The following is a 22,845-nucleotide window of genomic DNA, read 5'->3' on the forward strand; positions in this document are numbered from 1 at the left end:
TGCCCTTCTTGTGAGCCGGGGACTACTCCCCAAACTTTTCCATCTCCCTCCCTGGCTCATGCGGGAGGAGATGGGGAGCGTGGACCAGAAGGGTTGGTTTGTGGGGTCACCTGCCGGATAGTGGGTGGTTTGGGTTGCTCTGGGTGACGGGCGTTAGCTTGAGTCAGTCAGTTTCTCGGCCAGGGCTGGAGCTCCCAGTTCGTGCTTTTGGAAAGCTGTGTGTGTCTGTGTGTGTGTGTGTTAGTGACCTATGGACGTCCTTGAAATTTGTCTGTGGTTCCTTGTATTCACACCCGCCACCCTCCAGAGGTGGTGTGTGTGTGTGTGTGTGTGTGTGTGTGTGTACACCTTCCTTTGCAGCCCCTCTGCTTCCAGCGTGCTGCGAGCATTTAAGGCTTCCAAATGTAGTGATTATGAAGAAAAGCCCCTAAATGATGCTTTCCCCATCCATCAGCCTACTGCTTTTAATTTAACTTCCCTGAATTTTGCCTTAATGCTGTTACCCTTCTGAACAAAATCTTTCAGTGACTTTCCATTGCCTTTTGGAGAAGGCCAGACACAATTGTGAACTCAATAGACTTCTCCACTTCAATTCCGGCTAGTTCATCAAGACAAGTTGTCTAGCCGCAGTCAGGCTGGGGAACTCACTCTGCCTTTGCTTATTTCCACTGTCCTCCCTGAGCCAGCGGAATCCCAGTTTGGAGAAATGGAGCCAAGCCTATTCACTTTCATGGTTCTCCTCCAAGGCCTGGATTGCTGGGGCTTCTCTCTCCATTCTGATCTGTCACAGCTTGTGGTGTTTATCTCTCCACTAGACTAAAGAATTGGAGAAGGCAATGGAACCCCACTCCAGTACTCTTGTCTGGAAAATCCCATGGACAGAGGAGCCTGGAAGGCTGCAGGCCATAGGGTCACTGAGGGTCGGACACAACTGAGCGACTTCACTTTTACTTTTCACTTTCATGCATTGGAGAAGGAAATGGCAACCCACTCCAGTATTCTTGCCTGGAGAATCCCAGGGACGGGGGAGCCTGGTGGGCTGCCGTCTATGGGGTCGCACAGAGTTGGACACGACTGAAGCAACTTAGCAGCAGATATAGAATGCTAGATGGTGCTTTACACCTGATGAAACTACTTTGAATTAACTTTTCTTGTTTGTCAGTCCTATCTTTGGCTCTCCTCCAATGCATGAATTGCCTTACTTGTTGTATTTACCCTGTAGGTCCTAAAAACAGTGAGTTAATATAGCAGTACTGACAGCATATGCTGTGATGTGTTTAGTTGCTCAGTTGTGTCCGACTCTGTGACCCCATGGACTATATAGCCCACCAGGCTAGAATCCACGGGGATTCTCTACGTAAGAATACCGGAATGATTTGCCATGTCCTCCACCAGGGGATCTTCCCAACCCAGGGATAAAACCCAGGTCTCCTGCATTGCAGGTGGATTCTTACCAGCTGAGTTATCAGGGAAGCCCATACATCCCTGACATACTGACAGCATACTTGAATAGAAAATGAAATTTCATATGTTGATAACTCTTTACCTTTCTTTTATCTTCATGTTATTCCTTTCCTTTTTTCTTTCTTCCTTTTTCTTTTTTTCATTCTTTCTTTCTTTCTTCTTTCCTCCTTCCCTACCTTCCTTCCTTCCTACTCGTTTTCCTTCATATCAATGATGTCCTTTACTCATGTTGGAAGCAAATGTTTCCTCTTTCCCTCAGTGGTTAAGATCTTCAGTTCTGGATTTAGATTGTTTGCATGTGAATCCTTGGACAAGTTTTTTAACCAGTTTCAGTTTCCTTGTATGCAAACTAGGGATACTAATAGTATCTAACTCATAAGAAGATAGTGAAACTGCTTCTCATAGTGCCTAGTACAGAGTTGGCACGCATTAAAAATGCCTGTTATGATATGCAGATGCATGTTAGGATGATGGTCAGTATTCAGGAGCTAAGTGAATCAATGTATGGTAAAGTACAAGTAGGATTATCTGTGTCTCAGGAGTTCCTGAGTTTAATTTCTGAACCCAGCAAGGAAACAAGCAGTAAGTAACTTGTCAATTGCTCTTTTCTAAAAGAATAAATGGAACCAAGAAAGATGATCCTGGAGGTGGGTTAGCTTAATGGAACATTGATGGGGATCACAAATTTGGTAAATTAGAATTGGGAAAAGGGACTGCTGGTTCGTGATGGTTTTTGTTTTACAAACTGGATCTGGAAAAGAGATAGCCCTCAAGTGTCTGAAAAACTAAAGCAGAATTCAGTAGAAAGAATGAGGGGTCAGCTGGAAGTATTTCATTATTTTGCACAGTGGCCCCTGTCAAGTACTTATAAACAGTGACAGGAAGAAGACTGTCTTAGTCCTAATTAATGTCGTATTTCAATACATACAGTGTCGTGGTGTGTACACAAAAGAAGGATGGGGTGGGACCAGATTGGAAAAAGTGGAGTCACGCGACAATAGTCAGCTCTTTGGTATTGATATGTGGGGAGGAATTTTTTTCATTTTGTAGCTGATGCCTGCAAGCAGGAGATACCATCATCATGAAAAAATCTTGTGCTTCTCCCAAAATTTTCCACAGCAATGTGCTCCTCTATAAGCTGATTTCACATGGTGTGAAGAAATCTTCTCTTTATTGGTTTTATGTTTACTCAATTTTCTAATCATTAGCTTTCAAGAATGACTCTTTTTTTTTCAGGATGGGGAACACATGTATACCTGTGGCGGATTCATTTTGATATTTGGCAAAACTAATACAATTATGTAAAGTTTAAAAATAAAATAAAATTTAAAAAAAAAAAAAAAAAGAATGACTCCATCATGACACATCAGGAAAGACTGGCCGCTGCCTCTGCAAAAGAGTCTTGTTTTTTTTTTGATAATTGGGAACCATTTTCATTAATCTTTCATTTAAGTGTATAAACATAGTATCAAGCACAATCATAATTCCTCTTAAAGGCCCCCAACACATTTAAGGCAGGACAGTTTGGCAAGAAAACAATCAAGTCGTATAGAATTTTCCAACTGGCAGTACCTTCAAGACATCAACCAGGTCAGCAATTCCCAACCCTTGCAATTTGGGGATTCTTTCTCAAAAACTTAGTAAATATAAATAATATTTATAGTCTGATATCTATCTAATACTGTTTTTTAAAGGTATTAAGGATTGTGATTATTAAAGTGTATTCATTTTAAATTAATAATGAATTCAAGGTGGCTTGCTGGTATGTGTATTTTAATTGATACATAACAAACGTATTACCTCTGTCAGATGGGGCTGTGTGGCATTAAAAGAGGTCCTCTTAGGAGAATTAGGAAACCCTGGACTGGCAGCATCCATGCATCCTAAACTGCATGCTGCTGCTGCTAAGTTGCTTCAGTCATGTCCGACTCTGTGCGACCCCATAGAACGGCAGCCCACCAGGCTCCCCCGTCCCTGGGATTCTCCAGGCAAGAACACTGGAGTGGGTTGCCATTTCCTTCTCCAATGCAGGAAAGTGAAAAGTGAAAGTGAAGTCGCTCAGTCGTGTCCGACCCTCAGCGACCCCGTGGACTGCAACGTACCAGGCTCCTCCGCCCATGGGATTTTCCAGGCAAGAACACTGGAGTGGGTTGCCATCGCCTTCTGCACCTAAACTGCATGCTGCTGCTGCTTCTGCTAAGTCGCTTCAGTTGTGTCCGACTCTGTGTGACCCCATAGACAGCAGCCCACCAGGCTCCTCCATCCCTGGGATTCTCTAGGCAAGAACACTGGAGTGGGTTGCCATTTCCTTCTCCAATGCATACACAGGCCCTAAACTGATATCAGGTGTAAGCCTACTACACACGGTAGCCAGATCGAGCCCTGGACCAGACCCAAACTCTAGCATTTAGCCTTAGACAAGAACAGATGCAACTTCATAATTCTTCTCCCATCACTTGCTTCTTTGGGACTGCAACTGGCACTTATTTATTATGAAATTAATGATTTTCAAGCTAACAACAGAGTATACCTACTTCGGTGAATTAGCTTTTATATAACAAAATGTTTATAATTTTTTGTTAGGTAATCCTTAGCAAGAACTGCTGCCATGGAGTGGTATTAGACTGCTTTTTTAAAAATAATGTATTTTTTAAATTTATTTATTTTTTAATTGAAGGATGATTGCTATACAGAATTTTATTTTTTTCTGTCAAACATGAACATGAATCAGCCATAGGTTGCTTTTTTTTTAACAATAAAGGTATTGAAAAATATAGGAAAGTGTTTGAGATAAAGCTATTAAATTTAATATTCAAAATATGAGTCCTGGAATGTGAATTCTGTTCTATCATGCTAACTTTTGAAAAAAATGATTTTATTCTACATTTAGACAAATATGAATCATATGTTAGCAAGTTCCACTTGAATGAAGAATTTATGTCCTTCATGATAATTACTTAAATGTAGATTAAATAGTGTCTTATAAAGTACAAACAAAGCACGCATTTCCAAGCAAAATTCTAGGCTGCATATTTCCCTGTAGTCTCTGTGCGACTGTGACTGTTTAGCTTTTCTCGTTTTTTAAGAAAAGTATTTATTTATTTGGCTGGGTCAGATCTTAGTTGTGGCACTGGTGTCTTTAGTTGTGGCATGAAAATTCTTAGTTGTGGCATTGAGATCTAGGTCTCTGACCAGGGATTGAACCCAGGGCCCCCTGCACTGAGAGCACGGAGTCTTAGCCACTGGACCACCAGAGAAGTCCCCTAGCTTTTCTCCTTGACTGAAAATTAACAAACTGCCATGCTTTTTCATTGATTCATTTATTCATATTGTATCCTAGTAGAGACAAAATAGAGAAAGGAGGAACTTATATTGAATGTAGTTATCCTCCCTTTATTTAAATATCTTTTTTTATCATAGACTTTTTAAAAAAAGTCATTGTCTTCTGGACTAATCCATTCTTAACAGAGGATTAGTTTGAAAATTCAGAAAGAAAAATGTCCTTGTGTTTCTTTCGATATATGCAGAGGTAGAAGAAAGTAAAAATTTAGAAAGCTTTAAAGTCTAATTAATAGTAAACTACAATTTTTCATTGACTGGCCTGATAATTTGAGTTTTCTTAAACCAAAAATGATTCCAAAACGTGTAAAAATTTACATACCATTTGAACAGTGAGTGATGTAGATGGCTGAGTGATTAGATGAATGAATTCACTAAAAGACAGTATCTTGTTTGTGGTTCTGTTTTGATTCAGAACTATAGGTGGAAAGGAACATGAAAGTAGTGGATATTTGTTCTTAAATCTAAATCAGAATGTGCCTAGTAATAATAACAGTAGCAACAACAACAACAGGTAGCATTTATATACCTAACATTTTTAATGCATTAGGTAGTTTAAAATATAATTGCTTATTTATTCCCCTAAATAACCCTGTGAAGTGAGTACATTTTTATTTCTATTTTACAGATGAGACTAAGGCAGAAAGATTAAGGAATTTGTTCAAGGCCCTTCAGCTCATAAACAACAGGAGACAGAATTCAAACCAAGCAGCCTGACTCCAGGCAACACCAACTCTTTCACCATCACACTGTATTGTTTTTGCCCATAGCAACATCTGGTTCACTGTAGGTAGTGTTTCTTTCTTTTTTTCTTTTTTAATTAATTTTTTAATTGAGGGATAATTGCTTTACAGATTTTTGTTGTTTTCTGTCAAGCCTCAACATGAATCAGCCATAGGTATACATATATCCCTTCCCTTTTGAACCCTTCCATCTCCCTCCCCACCCCAGCCCTCTAGTTGATACAGAGCCCCTGTTTGAGTTTCCTGAGCCTTACAGCAAATTCCCTTTGGCTATCTATTTTACACATGGTAATGTAAGTTTCCATTTACAGTGTTTCTTATATGTGCATTGCTCTCTTATATTTTCACTAAAATCCATGTTTCTGGAGCTTCTAGTCTCAGAGTATTTGAAAAGCGCGTTCACGTCCCTTTGCAGATAGTTTTGATACTCTTTCCAAGAAGAATGTCCCATATTATTGCTTTCCTATTAAGAAGGAAATTAGGTGTGTCAGTCTTCCAGCTTCCATCGCCAAAGCAGTTGTTCACCTTCCTTTTTTATAGTCCATCATGCTCATGTAAAACATTTTGTTCTAACAATGCCCCATTGAAAATACCACGTGTGAATTTTATCAACAGCTTCCTCTGAAAAATCATTCAGTAATCATAAAATATGAGAAAAAGACAGATGCGATTTGATATTAGGAATCTGACATCTGAAGCTGCTGCTTCTTGTACTTGTCTTGAGCTGTGACCTAGTAATAGAAGAGCCTCCCTTTCTGTCACTTATGCATACCCACAGAGCATTAATTACACATGCAGTGATGATGAATTAGGAATGCAGCCATCCCTATTTAAAGTACTGCTATTTCAAGTTTAGCTAATGCCTAGAAGCATGTGATCATACATCGCCTACACTGGTGCTACTACTTCTTAATCAATGGCTTACAGTTAAAATGTTAACTTTCATAAAGACCTTGATTAAACAATCATTCAATAAACATTTTATGTCTCATATATCATCAGCCTTTGAGAAACTCCCCAACTTCTAAATAATTTGCAAGATTATTGCAATGATTGCATATGGACTTACGTAGTTTCTTAAATACTCAATTTAATGCCCTTCTTGCTTCTCTTTTCTCAGCTATTTAAAGGCCTCCTCAGACAAGCATTTTGAGTTTTTGCATTTCTTTTTCTTGGAGATGGTTTTGCTTACTGCCTCCTGTACAGTGTTATGAACCTCCATCCATAGTTCTTCAGGCACTTGGTCTATTGGATCTAATCCCTTTAATCTATTTGTCACTTCTACTGTATAATCGTAAGGGATTTGATTTAGGTTATACCTGAAGGGCTACTTTCCCTACTTTTTTCAATTTAAGTCTGAATTTTCAATAAGAAGTTCATGATCAGAGTCAAGTCAGCTCCCAATCTTGTTTTTGCTGACTATATAGAGCTTCTCCATCTTTGGCTGCAAAGAATATAATTAATCTGATTTCAGTATTGATCATTGGGTGATATCCATGTGTAGAGTGGTCTCTTGTGCTGTCAGAAGAGGGTGTTTGCTATGACCTGTGCATTCTCTTGGCAAAACTCTTTGTTGGGCTTTGCCCTGCTTCATTTTGTACTCCAAGGTCAAATTTGCTTGTTACTCCATAGATCTCTTGATTTTCTACTTTTGCCTTCCAGTCCCCTATGATGAAAAGGACATCATTTTTTGGTGTTCTAGAAGGTCTTGTAGGTCTTCATAGAAGTATTCAACTTCAGCTTCTTCAGCATTAGTGTTGAAGCACAGACTTGGATTATTGTGATATTGAAGGCTTAGCCTTGGAGACTTACAGAGATCATTCTTCTGTTTTGAGTTTGCCCCAGGTACTGCATTTCTCTTTTGTTGACTATGATGGCTACTCCATTTCTTCTAAGGGATTGTTGCCCACAGTATAGATATAATGATCACCTGAATGATATAATGATCACCATTCCGGTCCATTTTAATTCACTGATTCCTAAAATAGAGGAAAATAATAGAATGGGAAAGACTAGAGATCTCTTCAAGAAAATTAGAGATACCAAGGGAACATTTAATGCAAAAACGGGCACAATAAAGGACAGAAATGATATGGTCCTAACAGAAGCAGAAGATATTAAGAAAAGGTGGCAAGAATACACAGAAGAACTATACAAAAAAGATCTTAATGAGCCAGAGAACCACGATGGTGTGATCACTCACCGAGAGCCAGATATTTTGGAGTGCAAAGTCAAGTGGGCCTTAGGAAACATCACTATGAACAAAGCTAGTGAAGGTTATGGAATTCCAGCTGAGCTATTTCAAATCCTAAAAGATGAGGCTGTTAAAGTGCTGCATTCAGTGTACCAGTAAATTTGGAAAACTCAGCAGTAGCCACAGGACTGAAAAAAGTCAGCTTTCATTCCAATCCCAAAGAAAGGCAGTGCCAAAGAATGTTCAAACTATCGCACAATTGCACTCATCTCACACACCAGCAAAATTTTCTAAGCCAGGCTTCAACAGTACATGAAATGAGAACTTCCAGATGCTCAAGCTGGATTTAGAAAAGGAAAGGAACTAGAGATCAAATTGCCAACATCCATTGGATCATAGAAAAAGCAAGGGGATTCCAGAAAAACATCTGCTTCATTGACAATGCTAAAGCCTTTGACTGTGTGGATCACAACAAACTGTGGAAAATTCTTAAAAAGATGGGAATACCACCTTACCTGCCTCCTGAGAAACCTGTATGCAGGTCAAGAAGTAACAGTTTGAACTGGACATGGAACAACAGACTGGTTCCAAATTGGGAAAGGAGTATGTCAAGGCTGTATATTGTCACCTTACTTATTTAACTTATATACAGAGTATATCATGAGAAATCCCAGGATGGATAAAGTACAGACTGGAATCAGGGTTGCTGGGAGAAATGTCCATCAGTTCAGTTCAGTTCAGTTCAGTAGCTCAGTCGTATCCGACTCTTTGCGACCCCATGGACTGCAGCACACCAGGCCTCCCTGTCCATCACCAACTCCCGGAGTTTACCCAAACTCATGTCCATTGAGTCGGAGATGTCATCCAACCATCTCATCCTCTGTCATCCCCTTCTCCTCCCACCTTCAATCTTTCCCAGCATCAGGGTCTTTTCAAATGAGTCAGCTCATCACATCAGGTGGCCAAAGTATTGGAGTTTCAGCTTCAGCATCAGTTCTTCCAATGAATACCCAGGACTGATTTCGTTTAGGATGGACTGGTTGGATGTCCTTGCAGTCCAAGGGACTCTCAAGAGTCTTCTCCAACACCACAGTTCAAAAGCATCAATTCTTCAGTGCTCAACTTTCTTTATAGTCCAACTCTCACATCCATACATGACTACTGGAAAAACCATAGCCTTGACGAGATGGACCTTTGTTGACAAAGTAATGTCTCTGCTTTTTAATATGCTGTCTAGGTTGGTCATAACTTTTCTTCCAAGGAGTAAATGTCTTTTAATTTCATGGCTGCAGTCACCATCTGCAGTGATTTTGGAGCCCCCCAGAATAAAGTCTGCCACTGTTTCCACTGTTTCTCCATCTTTTTGTCATAAGGGTGGTGTCATATGCATATCTGAGGTTACTGATATTTTTCCTGGCAGTCTTGATTCCAGCGTGTGCTTCATTCAGCCCAGTGTTTCTCATGATGAACTCTGCATATAAGTTAAATATGTAGAAATGTCAATAACCTCAGATATGCAGATGACACCACCTTAATGGCAGAAAGTGAAGAGGAACTAAAGAGCCTTTTGATGAAGGTAAAAGCGGAGAGTGAAAAAGCTGGCTTAAAACTCAATATTCAAAAAACTAAGATTATGGCATCCAGTCCCATCACTTCATTACAAATAAATGGGGAAACAATGGAAATAGTGATAGACTTTATTTTCTTGGGCTCCAAAATCACTGCAGATGGTGATTGCAGCCATGAAATTAAAAGACACTTACTCCTTGGAAGAAAAGCTATGACCAATGTAGACAGCATATTAAAAAGCAGAGACATTACTTTGCCAACAAAGGGCCATCTAGTCAAAGCTATGGTTTTCCCAGTAGTCATGTATGGATGTGAGAGTTGAACCATAAAGAAGGCTGAGTGCCAAAGAATTGATGCTTTTGAACTGTGGTATTGGAGAAGACTCTTGAGAGTCCCTTGGACTGCAAGGAGATCCAACCAGTTAATCCTAAAGGAAATCAGTCCTGAATATTCATTGGAAGGACTGATGCTGAAGCGTCAATACTTTGGCCACCTGATGTACAGAGCTGACTCATTAGAAAAGTCAGCTTTTCTAAGGCTGGGAAAGAGTAAAGTCAGGAGGAGAAGGGGACAACAGAGTATGAGATGGTTGGATGACATCACTGACTCAATAGACATGAGTTTGAGCAAGCTCTGTGAGACGGTGAAGGGCATGGAAGTCTGGTGTGCTGCAATATATGGGGTCACAAAGAGTCAGACACGACTTAGCACTGAATAGTAAGAACAGTGTCCTTCTCAACCTTGGAGAAAGGATGAAACATACACAGCCTGAAACTTTCTTGTCTTCAATCTCTTCAAAGATATCTAAATCTATAGCTCAATAAATTTTATCTCAGTTCAGTTCAGTCACTCAATCGTGTCTGACTCTTTCCGACCCCATGAACCACAGCACACCAGGCCTCCCTGTCCATCACCAACTCCCGGAGTTTACCCAAACATGTTCATTGAATCGGTGATGCCATCCAACCATCTCATCCTCTGTCGTCCCCTTCTCCTCCTGCCTTCAATCTACTGTTGCCTTATTTCTGTATACCCTGGAGGTAAAGATATCTAGAAGATGGAGTAAAATGCCACAGAAATCCTAGGAATTGTTTTATGATCACTGTTTTTTTTCCTCTGTTTAACACTACCACTAACAGATAAGTAAAAAATTGCTAGTGAAGACAATAAAGCAATAGCTATTGAAGTCTTCATTTTTATTGCATTGGATATTACTGGTAATACCTGTTAGATTTAGAAAATTATCCCCCAATAAAATTACACACAGTTTATATTCTGTCTTGCAATGTATCTTAGTCTGTAAGGAATGATTTGTATAATTGCTAATATTTTATTGTACAGCTGATTCTCACCCATGGCTACACATTAAAGTCACTTGGATAGCTTCAGAAAAAATACTGAATCTGGGGCCTTATTTTCCCAGAGATTCTGATTCATTTATTTTGGGAAGGGCCTCAAATAAATGTAGTCTTATAAGCAGAGAACCTGATATTTTAACTAAAACATGGAAAGCGAGAACAAATACTGAACCTCATAGTTTAGATCCAAGTTCTAGTCCTGACTGAACATAAACTCTTGTGTGATCTTGTGTAGGTCATTTAACAGTTCTGGGCTAGACCTTTTTCATTCTTAAAAGGCAGATTTGAACCACATGATCTCGAAATGGAGTAACTTTCTATGACCTCTGAAATCTGGTATTGATATGATGGAACCACAACATTATTATCTCTCAACTATATTTGCTTTTTAAGCACTGAGCAGTCTTAGACCTCGGCTGAAATATCCTAGAGTGATAGCACAGGTAATGTCCTTAGGATATGAAAAAGTAGTTTATCTTCTAAACAGGCTTCTCCAGTTTTATGAAATCCTTACCTTCATCTCCCCTAGGATTTCGGTTTAGGTGTTTTGTTCATTTTCTTCCCTTAGCTTACAATGTATGAATCATAAATGCCATGAAAACTATGTGGGGATTTAGAAACTTGAAAATCTTGATCCTGTCGTGGATCGAGAACTGTACTTTAGTATGACCCAAGCCACATTTATGAAGAAAATTTCACTTTTTCTGTCAGAAAGAAGGACTATATGTTAAATGTGCCCAAAAAACAAGAAAAGAAAACATTTGTGCAAAAAAAAAAAAAAAAGACACTAAATCAACAGGTAGAAGCCCTAGTTTGCGATGCTAGCTCCTATCATTCCTGAGTCTTTTGACCTTATGACCTTATTTACACTGCCCTAGCCTCATCTGTAAAACCTGTTCCTGTCTTTCATTCATCTCAGTATTTTCAAATGAGGTCAATTAATAAAATGGTGAGATAGAACTGTAAGATATAATTTTTGACATTAACAAATATCAGATATTTATTTAGTGTCAAGATATATAAGAGAGTCAAAAAGTTCAAAGGGCCATGGTGATAGTGCTGGATTCCCAAAGCACAAGGAGAGTGTTCCAAAGAGGTGCCTGTGGCAGGTGGAGCAATGAGGTCAAGACAGTAGTAGAAATGGAGGAAGAGGTTTGGCAAGAATGAGATCACTGGTAACCTTTCAGGAGAAAGTTCAGTGTAAAGGAGAAGACACAAGTCAGATTACAGACATATAATGTCCTGTATTTCTTCTAATACTAAATATCAACTGTCAGAGAAGAGTCAGTGGGCCTCACTCAGCGTGGGAAGTTTCACAGCACAAGAGTCCCAAAAGTCATCAAAGCCAAGTGTAAAACTCTTGGAGTAGAGAGAAGTCATTCTTGTAGGCAGGCCTTTGTTTAACCCATGCAGTATTCAAGTGAACCCAATAGAGAAGCTGCTTACTGTGGGCTTTACTATAACATGCATTTCTCATCTTTTTCTAATTTAATTTGGAGGGAAACTTCAAAAATAATTTTCTTCAATATTATATATATATATGGATCTAAGAAAGTAACCTTGTGTATTATAGTAGAGGAATCAGGAACAAAGTGATTTTCTGAGATACTGAGATTCTATTAATATATACAGACAATCTCGTTCACACCTTATTTAAATGCATTGGTCTCCTCTCATTCCTTTCCTGCTGATATCTAATCCATTATTTGTGGGTGGAAATTAAGGGGCACAGGAGAAAACATACAACAGGTACTCTATATGTAGTATATATACATACACACACATATAATATCTGTTGTATCTTCACTGAAGGCAGGTAGCTGAGTATAGAGAAAGAGACATGGATCATCATCTCCAGTCTTTATATGGTGCCATGGCACTTAAACTGACTTGGACTTCAGAACGACATAAGATCAAAAATATAATGACATGGAAGGAATATCCGTCTTACAATTCCTAGTCCCCTCTCAAGTTACTCTGGCTCTTGGACTATAATTTCAGACTCAAGATTCTTAAAAACTCCCCTCATCTCATGAATCATCTCCCCAGACTCCCTGGAACTTAATCTTCCTTTCTCTAAACACACCTCTTAATACATACCTATTTGTAAAAATCTAGTTGTTTTTCTACTTTTATAACAGAGGACTTAGTACTTCAGATCTATCCTTCCTGGGTAAGTGCATCTGCATTCTTAAGAATGTATGAAAAATAAAGCTAGAGGAACCCAGAATCTCACCAGATGGAAAACTGAGTTTTACTTGAATCTTGAGCCAATTTTCTAGAGGCCCTCCTATACCTCACTTAGATTACAAACTGTGTTTTGGATTTGGAAAAAATATTACCTGTATTCCCATGGGGCTACAAAAGGAATGGCTGTAAACTACCCTTCTCTCTGCTTACCCTATCCTGCCAGTCTTGTAACGGGTATCATGGCATCTTAACGTGAAACCTGTGCTTTGTTATGTTATCTGTTGTACCAAGCTCTCTAGTGAAAGTAAAAGTGTTAGTCACTCAGTTGTGTCTGACTATTTGAGACCCCATGGATCCTGCCAGGCTCCTCTGTCCATGGAACTCTCCAGGTAAGAATTCTCTAGAATGGATAGCCATTACCTTCTCCAGAGAATCTTCCCGGCCCGGGAATTAAACCCAGGTCTCCCGCTTTGCAGTCAGATTCTTTACCATCTGAGCCACCAGGGAAGGTCTCTGGTGGCTCTGACAAATCCTTGACTTCCAAAATCACAAATCAATAGAAGATATTCAAAAGGGAAAACTAAATCAAGCACAGCAATGGATAGTGATAGACTAAGGATTTGAGAGCAGAAGCTCTGATGTTTATAACATTTCTACTTACGTGACTTGTGAGTTCAAAACTTTTATGACACTTCAACTCCAGATTCTTGGCAGTTCTGCTTGTTTTTTGTCCTGGCTCATACTCAAATGAGTGTTAACTTTATTATTACTTTCTCTGGGAGCCTTTTCAGATCTTCCTAGGCCATGTCAAGCATGTCCAGTGATGTCTATTACAGTCTGAACTTCCTCCATCATAAAACTTATCACTTCTTCATGCATTTGTTTCTTGTTTCTCTCATGGAAAGATGAGCTCCATGAGGAAAGGATCAATCACTATCCTTATTCAGTAACTTGGAGTTAAAAATTTTAGAACATTGGCTAGCACATAAATTATACAATAAGTATGACTATTGTTAGTGGTGGTTTACAAGTTGTATTTTAAATACCAGATTTTAATATTTTTGAAGCCAAAGTGATGCCTTTCATGTGTTTGGATACTCTGCAATACCTACTTTAGTGTCTTGCATATATGTGTGTGCTTGGTTATGCAGTCGTGTCTGACTCTTTGCAACCCCATGGACTGTAGCCCACCAGGCTCCTCTGTCCATAGAATTTTCCAGGTAAGAATACTGGAGCACATTGCCATTTTCCACTCCAGGGGATCTTCCTGATCCAGGGATCGAACCCATGTCTTTAGTGTCTCCTGTGTTGGCAGGTGGATTCTTTACCACTGCACCACCTGGGAAGTCCTGTCTTGCATATACAAGGCATTAATATTTAGTTGTTGAATGAATGTGTTGCTTACTAAAGCTGAATTCCATATTATATATTAAAGGAAGAGAAGAAAATTACATTGGGACTTGGGTGTCATATATCTGGTAGTGATCCAACATGACTAGGTTAATAATTATTGCCAGCACAAATCCTATTACATTAATGGTGTGCATACTATCTTAATAAGCTCCTAGACCGGTTTTGTTAGATATCTATGAATCAAACTTAGGGCCAGTGGTAAGGAAGACTTGCCCATTAAGCAGGCACTTAACAATACTTCTGTGCTCTGATCAGTACTATTCACAAGTCACAGTGTCATAGGATAGGTTTGGTGTGGACAGCCAAAGGCCTGTTAAGCAGAAGACATATCTGAAGTGATCTCCAGAAAATGCTGCTTGTTAAAGACTGTAACATCTTGAATCATGCTGAGAACTGGTCAGAGATGACATGAATCATTTTGAGAAAATCCTGCAGCTTAAGGAGCCAAAGAACTTCTTCTGTTAGAAACCCAGCAATTAGGAGCCCAAGTAACACTTGACTCTTGTGTTCCACATGAAAAAGACAAATATGCTGAGGGTATTTGGATGCCCATTACTGTGAAAATTAATACAGACATGATACCAAGGCCTGGATGATAAACAGATCCCCAGTGTTATTAAGAGAAATGATATCATGCAGTTTCATGGATTAACTAAGATATTGCTCTTGCCATTTGTTACATTTAAAGTATCTAAAATACCTTTACATCTGTTTCTGATTTGCGGACTTAGCAACTATGATAGAAGGCTTAAGGCAACCCAAGTTATTCAACAATCTTAGGTTTAAACTGAACATTTATTTTATGGGGGAAAAGAGCATGGTATTTATAATGAATAAATGATAAATACATAAATAAAAATAAATGGCTAAAAAAACTTAGCTTCTTTTTATTACCAACAAAATTTATGCCTCCAACTTCTTCATTGATTTGCCTATATGTGTGTTCAACCATAACTTTTTTTCTGAATAAAGTTCCATTATATTAGGGTTGGGAGTTTGTCGTTTTAAAATTATTTCACCAAGATGTTATCCACTTCATGAGGTTCTCTCAGCCTCATGAAGCAGCATGGGGTCTGTCAGATTTTTCTCGGTTGGGGCTTACAGTCATTTTACATTCTGATGCAGCATACTCAGGAATATATATCTTTATGAAATAAGTGTGTTAAAACCATATATTAGCTTTTTGAAGTGTGTTGTGATCTCTTCTATTTTATGTCATATGAAAGATACAGTGGCCTTCCCAGGTGCCATAAGTGGTAAAGAATTCGCCTGCCAGTGCAAGAGATGCAAGAGATGCGGGTTTAATCCCTGGGTCAGGAAGATCCCCTGAGGTAGGAAATGGCAACCTGCTCCAATATTTCTTGCCTGGAAAATTCCCTGGACAAAGATGCCTGGCAGTCTACAGTCAATGGGGTCACAAAGAATTGGACACGATTGAGCACGCTCAGGCCATAGGCCACAAGGATATAATAGTTGAGATTCATTAAAATTTATTTACTGGCACAGTAACTGGTTACGATATGCAATTTAGGGAAATATAGACACATAGATCAGTGATGCTTTAGAGCAGTGGTGAATCCTATGCATTCTAAAGCCCCAGGGGCTACATGAATGGGGAGGGGTGCTGGTGGTGGCGGTGCTCAGAGTTTCTGTCATAGTCAGAAATGGGAGAGAGAATGTGTGTTTTTAGAGTGGATGGATTCCAGGCTCTCACTCCCACTTCTGCTACATTTTGCTCTAAATGCAGGTCTTCCACAGAAAATTCCATTTAAAGAAACATATCACTGGGTAAAAGGTTTAACAACTACCTCTGTACATTATAATTTCCTTACCTTATAGGTCAAATCCAGTTATTTGTGAAATCACTTTACAGAAACTAAAAGCTTTCTTATATGATGTTCTCTTTATTTCAAGCAATACTTTATTTAGGCATGGAGTTTCAGTAAAGTTGAAGTATTTGACTGGATCCTTATTTTTTATATATATATAATATATATATATTATATATATATTATATATATATATAATATATATATATATAAAAAGATGTTTTGCTTACATCTTTCAAATCTGCATCAGAATTTTGGAATTTATATTGTGGACTTATGATAAGTCTGTTAGATAATTTACACGAATTTTGACCCTTTTGCTCAGAATTCAGTGCTAAGTTTTGATCACTGTTTTGGTTTCTGGTGAGTGAAGACAATCTCCTCTTCTTTTTATTTCTTTTTTTTTTTTTTTAATTTTATTTTATTTTTTAAACTTTACATAATTGTATTAGTTTTGCCAAATATCAAAATGAATCCGCCACAGGTATACATGTGTTCCCCATCCTGAACCCTCCTCCCTCCTCCCTCCCCATTCCATCCCTCTGGGTCGTCCCAGTGCACCAGCCCAAAGCATCCAGTATTGTGCATCGAACCTGGACTGGCAACTCATTTCATACATGATATTTTACATGTTTCAATGCCATTCTCCCAAATCTTCCCATCCTCTCCCTCTCCCACAGAGTCCATAAGACTGTTCTAAACATCAGTGTCTCTTTTGCTGTCTCGTACACAGGGTTATTGTTACCATCTTTCTAAATTCCATATATATGCATTAGTATACTGTATTGGTGTTTTTCTTTCTGGCTTACTTCACTCTGTATAATAGGCTCCAGTTTCATCCACCTCATTAGAACTGATTCAAATGTATTCTTTTTAATGGCTGAGTAATACTCCATTGTGTATATGTACCACAGCTTTCTTATCCATTCATCTGCTGATGGACATCTAGGTTGCTTCCATGTCCTGGCTATTAAAAACAGTGCTGCGATGAACATTGGGGTACACGTGTCTCTTTCCCTTCTGGTTTCCTCAGTGTGTATGCCCAGCAGTGGGATTGCTGGATCATAAGGCAGTTCTATTTCCAGTTTTTTAAGGAATCTCCACACTGTTCTCCATAGTGGCTGTACTAGTTTGCATTCCCACCAACAGTGTAAGAGGGTTCCTTTTTCTCCACACCCTCTCCAGCATTTATTACTTGTAGACTTTTGGATCGCAGCCATTCTGACTGGTGTGAAATGGTACCTCATAGTGGTTTTGATTTGCATTTCTCTGACAATGAGTGATGTTGAGCATCTTTTCATGTGTTTGTTAGCCATCTGTATGTCTTCTTTGGAGAAATGTCTATTTAGTTCTTTGGCCCATTTTTTGATTGGGTCATTTATTTTTCTGGAGTTGAGCTGTAGGAGTTGCTTGTATATTCTCGAGATTAGTTGTCAGTTGCTTCATTTGCTATTATCTTCTCCCATTCTGAAGGCTGTCTTTTCACCTTGCTAATAGTTTCCTTTGATGTGCAGAAGCTTTTAAGGTTAATTAGGTCCCATTTGTTTATTTTTGCTTTTATTTCCAATATTCTGGGAGGTGGGTCATAGAGGATCCTGCTGTGCTGTATGTCAGAGAGTGTTTTGCCTATGTTCTCCTCTAGGAGTTTTATAGTTTCTGGTCTTACGTTTAGATCTTTAATCCATTTTGAGTTTATTTTTGTGTATGGTGTTAGAAAGTGTTCTAGTTTCATTCTTTTACAAGTGGTTGACCAGTTTTCCCAGCACCACTTGTTAAAGAGATTGTCTTTAATCCATTGTATATTCTTGCCTCCTTTGTCAAAGATAAGGTGTCCATATGTGCGTGGATTAATCTCTGGGCTTTCTATTTTGTTCCATTGATCTATATTTCTGTCTTTGTGCCAGTACCATACTGTCTTGATAACTGTGGCTTTGTAGTAGAGCCTGAAGTCAGGTAGGTTGATTCCTCCAGTTCCATTCTTCTTTCTCAAGATAGCTTTGGCTATTCGAGGTTTTTTGTATTTCCATACAAATTGTGAAATTATTTGTTCTAGCTCTGTGAAGAATACTGTTGGTAGCTTGATAGGGATTGCATTGAATCTATAGATTGCTTTGGGTAGTATACTCATTTTCACTATATTGATTCTTCCAATCCATGAACATGGTATATTTCTCCATCTGTTAGTGTCCTCTTTGATTTCTTTCACCAGTGTTTTATAGTTTTCTATATATAGGTCTTTAGTTTCTTTAGGTAGATATATTCCTAAGTATTTTATTCTTTCCGTTGCAATGGTGAATGGAATTGTTTCCTTAATTTCTCTTTCTGTTTTCTCATTACTAGTGTATAGGAATGCAAGGGATTTCTGGGTGTTGATTTTATATCCTGCAACTTTACTATAGTCATTGATTAGTTCTAGTAATTTTCTGGTGGAGTCTTTAGGGTTTTCTATGTAGAGGATCATGTCATCTGCAAACAGTGAGAGCTTTACTTCTTCTTTTCCAATTTGGATTAATTTTATTTCTTTTTCTGCTCTGATTGCTGTGGCCAGAACTTCCAAAACTATGTTGAATAGTAATGGTGAAAGTGGGCACCCTTGTCTTGTTCCTGACTTTAGAGGAAATGCTTTCAATTTTTCACCATTGAGGATAATGTTTGCTGTGGGTTTGTCATATATAGCTTTTATTATGTTGAGGTATGTTCCTTCTATTCCTGCTTTCTGGAGAGTTTTTATCATAAATTGATGTTGAATTTTGTCAAAGGCTTTCTCTGCATCTATTGAGATAATCATATGGTTTTTATTTTTCAATTTGTTAATGTGGTGTATTACATTGATTGATTTGCGGATATTGAAGAATCCTTGCATCCCTGGGATAAAGCCCACTTGGTCATGGTGTATGATCTTTTTAACGTGTTGTTGGATTCTGATTGCTAGAATTTTGTTAAGGATTTTTGCATCTATGTTCATCAGTGATATTGGCCTGTAGTTTTCTTTTTTTGTGGGATCTTTGTCAGGTTTTGGTATTAGGGTGATGATGGCCTCATAGAATGAGCTTGGAAGTTTACCTTCCTCTGCAATTTTCTGGAAGAGTTTGAGCAGGATGGATGTTAGCTCTTCTCTAAATTTTTGGTAGAATTCAGCTGTGAAACCGTCTGGACCTGGGCTTTTGTTTGCTGGAAGATTTTTGATTACAGTTTCAATTTCCGTGCTTGTGATGGGTCTGTTAAGATTTTCTATTTCTTCCTGGTCAAGTTTTGGAAAGTTGTACTTTTCTAAGAATTTGTCCATTTCTTCCACGTTGTCCATTTTATTGGCATATAATTGTTGATAGTACTCTCTTATGATCCTTTGTATTTCTGTGTTGTCTGTTGTGATCTCTCCATTTTCATTTCTAATTTTATTGATTTGATTTTTCTCCCTTTGTTTCTTGATGAGTCTGGCTAATGGTTTGTCAATTTTATTTATCCTTTCAAAAAACCAGCTTTTGGTTTTGTTGATTTTTGCTATGGTCTCTTTTGTTTCTTTTGCATTTATTTCTGCTCTAAGTTTTAAGATTTCTTTCCTTCTACTAACCCTGGGGTTCTTCATTTCTTCCTTTTCTAGTTGCTTTAGGTGTAGAGTTAGGTTATTTATTTGACTTTTTTCTTGTTTCTTGAGGTGTGCCTGTATTGATATGAACTTTCCCCTTAGGACTGCTTTTACCATGTCCCACAGGTTTTGGGTTGTTGTGTTTTCATTTTCATTCGTTTCTATGCAAATTTTGATTTCTTTTTTTATTTCTTCTGTGATTTGTTGGTTATTCAGCAGCGTGTTGTTCAGCCTCCATATGTTGGAATTTTTAATAGTTTTTCTCCTGTAATTGAGATCTAATCTTACTGCATTGTGGTCAGAAAAGATGCTTGGAATGATTTCAATTTTTTTGAATTTACCAAGGCTAGCTTTATGGCCCAGGATGTGATCTATCCTGGAGAAGGTTGCATATGTGCTTGAGAAAAAGGTGAAATTCATTGTTTTGGGATGAAATGTCCTGTAGATATCAATTAGGTCTAACTGGTCTATTGTATCATTTAAAGTTTGTGTTTCCTTGTTAATTTTCTGTTTAGTTGATCTATCCATAGGTGTGAGTGGGGTATTAAAGTCTCCCGCTATTATTGTGTTATTGTTAACTTCTCCTTTCATACTTGTTAGCATTTGTCTTACATACTGTGGTGCTCCCGTGTTGGGTGCATATATATTTATAATTGTTATATCTTCTTCTTGGATTGATCCTTTGATCATTATGTAGTGACCATCTTTGTCTCTTTTCACAGTCTTTGTTTTAAAGTCTATTTTATCTGATATGAGTATTGCTACTCCTGCTTTATTTTGGTCCCTATTTGCATGGAAAATCTTTTTCCAGCCCTTCACTTTCAGTCTGTATGTGTCCCCTGTTTTGAGGTGGGTCTCTTGTAGACAACATATGTAGGGGTCTGGTTTTTGTATCCATTCAGCCAGTCTTTGTCTTTTGGTTGGGGCATTCAACCCATTTACGTTTAAGGTAATTACTGATAAGTATGATCCCGTTGCCATTTACTTTATTGTTTTGAGTTCGAATTTATACACCCTTTTTGTGTTTCCTGTCTAGAGAATATCCTTTAGTATTTGTTGGAGAGCTGGTTTGGTGGTGCAGAATTCTCTCAGCTTTTGCTTGTCTGAAAAGCTTTTGATTTCTCCTTCATACTTGAATGAGATCGTTGCTGGGTACAATAATCTGGGCTGTAGGTTCTTTTCTTTCATCATTTTAAGTATGTCTTGCCATTCCCTCCTGGCTTGAAGAGTTTCTGTTGAAAGATCAGCTGTTATCCTTATGGGTATTCCCTTGTGTGTTATTTGTTGTTTTTCCCTTGCTGCTTTTAATATTTGTTCTTTGTGTTTGATCTTTGTTAATTTGATTAATATGTGTCTTGGGGTGTTTCGCCTTGGGTTTATCCTGTTTGGGACTCTCTGGGTTTCTTGGACTTGGGTGATTATTTCCTTCCCCATTTTAGGGAAGTTTTCAACTATTATCTCCTCAAGTATTTTCTCATGGTCTTTCTTTTTGTCTTCTTCTTCTGGGACCCCTATGATTCGAATGTTGTAGCGTTTACTATTGTCCTGGAGGTCTCTGAGATTGTCCTCATTTCTTTTAATTCGTTTTTCTTTTATCCTCTCTGATTCATTTATTTCTACCATTCTATCTTCTAATTCACTAATCCTATCTTCTGCCTCTGTTATTCTACTATTTGTTGCCTCCAGAGTGTTTTTAATTTCACTTATTGCATTATTCATTATATATTGACTCTTTTTCATTTCTTCTAAGTCCTTGTTAAACCTTTCTTGCATCTTCTCAATCCTTGCCTCCAGGCTATTTATCTGTGATTCCATTTTAATTTCAAGATTTTGGATCAATTTCACTATCATTATTCGGAATTCTTTATCAGGTAGATTCCCTATCTCTTCCTCTTTTGTTTGGTTTGGTGGGCATTTATCCTGTTCCTTTATCTGCTGGGTATTCCTCTGTCTCTTCATCTTGTTTAAATTGCTGAGTTTGGGGTGTCCTTTCTGTATTCTGGCAGTTTGTGGAGTTCTCTTTATTGTGGCGTTTCCTCGCTGTGTGTGGGTTTGTACAGGTGGCTTGTCAAGGTTTCCTGGTTAGGGAAGCTTGTGTCGATGTTCTGGTGGATGGAGCTGTATTTCTTCTCTCTGGAGTGTAATGAAATGTCCAGTAATGAGTTATGAGATGTCTATGGTTTTGGGGTGACTTTGGGCAGCCTGTATCTTGAAGCTCAGGGCTGTGTTCCTTTGTTGCTGGAGAATTTGCTTGGTATGTCTTGCCCTGGAACTTGTTGGCCCTTGTGTGGTGCTTGGTTTCAGTGTCGGTATGGAGGCGTTTGATGAGCTCCTCCTTTCGAAGAGTTGGGTTGCTTTTCTGGGTGCCTGATGTCCTCTGCCGGCATTCAGAAGTTGTTTTGTGGAATTTACTCGACGTTTAAATGCTCTTTTGATGAATTTGTGGGGGAGAAAGCGTTCTCCCCGTCCTACTCTTCCACCATCTTGGCTCCTCCTCCTTCTTTTTATATCTTGACCACACATTGCAGTATCTTAGTTTCCTGGACCAGGGATTCAACTTGGGACTATGGCTGTGAAAGCTCTTTTTGAAAATTAGTTAAAATTAATTTTTATTAGAGGATAGTTGCTTTGCAGTATTGTGTTAGTTTCTGCTCTATAGCAAAGTGAACCAGCTACATGTATACATACATCCCCTCTTTTGGATTTTCTTCCCATTTATATCACCTGAACTACACAGTAGGTTCTCATTAGTTACCGGTTTTATACATAGTAGTGTATGTATATATGGAGAAGGAAATGGCAACCCACTCCAGTGTTCTTGCCTGGAGAATCCCAGGGATGGGGGAGCCTGGTGGGCTGCCGTCTGTGGGGTCGCACAGAGTCGGACACGACTGAGCGACTTCACTTTGACTTTTCACTTTCATGCATTGGAGAAGGAAATGGCAACCCACTCCAGTGTTCTTGCCTGGAGAATCCCAGGGATGGGGGAGCCTGGTGGGCTGCCGTCTATGGGGTCGCACAGAGTCGGACACGACTGAAGCGACGCAGCAGCAGCAGCAGTGTATATATGCCAATCCCAGTCTCCTAATTCATCCCACTTGCCAGATCCATACATTTTTTTCTCTGCATCTGGGTCTCTATTTCTGCTTTGCAAATAAGT

The 22,845-nt window shown here is 38.7% G+C and overlaps 1 long non-coding RNA gene across 1 annotated transcript in view; it reads left to right on the forward strand.

Moving 5' to 3' along the window:
- Positions 1 to 22,845, forward strand: part of LOC112586166 — a 104,763-nt gene that overhangs the window by 899 nt on the left and 81,019 nt on the right. The gene's annotated exons all lie outside the window — the stretch shown is intronic.

Source organism: Bubalus bubalis, chromosome 7, assembly GCF_019923935.1.
Source record: "Bubalus bubalis isolate 160015118507 breed Murrah chromosome 7, NDDB_SH_1, whole genome shotgun sequence".
NCBI lineage: Eukaryota > Metazoa > Chordata > Mammalia > Artiodactyla > Bovidae > Bubalus > Bubalus bubalis.